Source organism: Oryx dammah, unplaced genomic scaffold (genome assembly GCF_014754425.2).
Source record: "Oryx dammah isolate SB20612 unplaced genomic scaffold, SCBI_Odam_1.1 HiC_scaffold_3, whole genome shotgun sequence".
NCBI classification, from domain to species: domain Eukaryota; kingdom Metazoa; phylum Chordata; class Mammalia; order Artiodactyla; family Bovidae; genus Oryx; species Oryx dammah.
Genome location: NW_024070187.1, coordinates 74,354,272 through 74,357,641, shown reverse-complemented (window position 1 = coordinate 74,357,641; position 3,370 = coordinate 74,354,272). Strand labels below are relative to the sequence as shown.

The 3,370-nt window shown below is 37.2% G+C and overlaps 1 pseudogene; it reads right to left on the bottom strand.

The window, feature by feature from the left end:
• LOC120861593 overlaps positions 1 to 2,609 on the bottom strand; it is a 24,159-nt pseudogene extending 21,550 nt beyond the window's left edge.
• Positions 2,610 to 3,370: the final 761 nt, after the last annotated feature.

The window sequence follows — 3,370 nt, the reverse complement described above, 5'->3', positions numbered from 1 at the left end:
TTTATGTATATTAATGTATAATATGTAGGTACTTTATGTATATTAATTCATTTAATTCTCTCCATGTACTTAAGAGATGGAGTTTTTTATAACCAATCTCTTGTTTACAGATACAGAAACTAGATATAGTGAGGATAAAACTTGTTCTTATTCAGGTAGAGAGCAGAAAAACTAATGTGAAATTGGCTTAGAGATATTTACCCTGGTTACACTTGTGAAGGGATGCTAGATTCATTTAAAAGATAAACAATGAAGCAGGTAGACCAGCTATTTGGATTTAGTTTGTAAAAATGTTTGAACAGCATACTAAATACTTCAGATTTCATAATGTTTCTCTGCTCAAGTAACTCCATAACTCCTTTTTAATAAGAAATAAAGAATTGTCTAATAATTAGAGTTTTTAAAATCCATTAGCCACCACAACAGTTCTTCATTACTACATCATTGAACATGCTCATGCAGTCTAGAAGTCTGGCAAGGGTTGTTTTAGAGTAGAGTCCTACATTGTTTGAGATATTTTTAATTGTAACCTCCAAGTTAGAGACCTTAAGATCCATTCTGACCCAAGGTACTTTTATTGTCTCTCAAACAAACAGATATCCTATAATTAAATATATGACATTACAAATTTTTGAAAATATTACCCTGTATTGTAATATAACATGCTCTGTGTGATTTTACTCAAAAATTAGAATAAAAATCACATGCTCAGACACCTTTCCAACCATCAATGTAATTTCAGTTTGCTTAAAAGAATCTTTGCATAATAAAGGAATAATTACACTGAATTCCTATTATGTTTGTGTTAAAGAGATATGAGATGTAAACTTTGTTATGCTTTCTCATTGTCTAATCCTGCCAGCTATTACTGATTATTTAAAGCCTATATATAACTTAAACTTCTTTGCATCTCTAGTCATCAATATGCCTCGTTATCCGTTTTTGAAACATTGTTAACATTCACTGAAATAGCAACCAAAATAGAAGAAGCATAAATTTAGGTTTTCCTGTTGGATAATAAGCAGACTTAGGTTAGGCAGAGAGTGTTAGATATTTAATTTGGTTTTGAGTTTGCTATGCCTGAAAGACAAAGAAGTAGGTGGTTTGGTTTTGTCTGAAGTTTTGTTGTTGTTTTCCATAGAAAATTATAGTCTTCAGTTCAGTTCAGTCACTCAGGCGTGTCCGACTCTTTGCAACCCCATGAATCACAGCATGCCAGGCCTCCCTGTCCATCACCAACTCCCGAGTTCACTCAGACTCATGTCCATCGAGTCAGTGATACCATCCAGCCCACCCATCCTCTGTCGTCCCCTTCTCCTCCTGCCCCCAATCCCTCCCAGCATCAGAGTCTTTTCCAATGAGTCAATTCTTCACATGAGGTGGCCAAAGTACTGGAGTTTCAGCTTTAGCATCATTCCTTCCAAAGAAATCCCAGGGCTGATCTCCTTCAGAATGGACTGGTTGGATCTCCTTGCAGTCTAAGGGACTCTCAAGAGCTTCTCCAACACCACAGTTCAAAAGCATCAATTCTTCAGTGCTCAGCCTTCTTCACAGTCCGACTCTCACATCCATACATGACCACAGGAAAAACCATAGCCTTGACTAGACGGACCTTTGTTGGCAAAGTAATGTCTCTGCTTTTGAATATGCTGTCTAGGTTGGTCATAACTTTTCTTCCAAGGAGTAAGCGTCTTTTAATTTCATGGCTGCAATCACCATCTGCAGTGATTTTGGAGCCCCCAAAAATAAAGTCTGACAGTTTCCACTGTTTCCTCATCTATTTCCCATGAAGTGATGGGACTGGACGCCATGATCTTCATTTTCTGCATGTTGAGCTTTAAGCCAACTTTTTCACTCTCCACTTTCACTTTCATCAAGAGGCTTTTTAGTTCCTCTTCACTTTCTGCTATCGGGGTGGTGTCATCTGCATATCTGAGGTTATTGATATTTCTCCTGGCAATCTTGATCCCAGCTTTTGTTTCTTCCAGTCCAGCGTTTCTCATGATGTACTCTGCATATAAGTTAAATAAGCAGGGTGATAATATACAATCTTGACGTACTCCTTTTCTTATTTGGAACCAGTCTGTTGTTCCATGTCCAGTTCTAACTATTGCTTCCTGACCTGCATACAGATTTGTCAAGATGCAGGTCAGGTGGTCTGGTATTCCCATCTCTTTCAGAATTTTCCACAGTTTATTAGGGAATGTTAAATTTCAGGCAGAGTTATAGATTTGCAATGCATCCATATATAGATGATAATTAAGAGAATAGAAGTGAGCTTTCCCAGAAAAATAATACAGAATGATTTGAGACCCTGGGAGAGAGAATAGGCTATAGCACATTGTAGGGAAAGTGCTTAGCATCAGCAGAGTCCTTCCTCAGTTGGAGAAGCAGATATGGTTTAGCTGTAACCATGGAATCTTGGGAGTTAGGAGATAAAGCTATTTCTCCTGTGTCTGGTCTTAGACTCACGGGACTTGAAGTTAAACAGGCCCAGGTTAAATCTGAGTGTGACAATTTCAGTACACTCAATTTTATACTACTTACCTGTATGTCAATCTACTATTCTTATCTGAGCAATTGTCCGTCCTCAAAGAATACACGCTCATCCTTGCCACTTTTCGCATATACTCTCTGTTTTACACACAGCAACCAACAGACTGTTTTAAAATATAACAGATTTTGTTATTAATCTTGCTTAAATGCTTTTAATAAAGCCTGAAGTCCTCATGGTGAACAAGTTCTACATGATCTGCCCTCCTCCAGCCCCACTCTCTTGCTATATCAGCCACACTGTCCTCCTTTGCTATTCCTTGCACCCTTGTACTATTCAAACGCAAGCCTGCCTCAGCACTTCTGCAGTTTGTTTTCTGCCAGGAATCTTCTTTCCCAGATGATTGCATCTCTCCTAGTTTCTATTAGGTTTGGCCTCATATGGATACACATATATATCTCAGCAGGCTCATTCATTGCCCTCTAAAACATTTATCTGTTTAATTTTCTTGATGGTACTTATTGTCACTTAATATTGCACATATACACTTATTTAGACCTTATCTGTCTTCTCCCACTAGAATGTAAACTCTTTGAAAGCATTAACATTGTCTGTTTTATTCATGACTATCTCCCCTATGTCTAGAACAGGTCCTGTAAACACTCTATAAACATATATTGAATATGTAATAATAGCTAATGCTGATATAGCATTAATTGTATGCCTGGCACAGTTTTATGTGTCACCTGTATATCAATTCATTTGATCCTTGCAATGAAGATAATATTGTATATGTACTAATATTATTCCTGCTTAGAAATAGGGTCACTAATGCACAAAACAGTAAAGAAATGTGGTCAAAAACACAAACAGTTA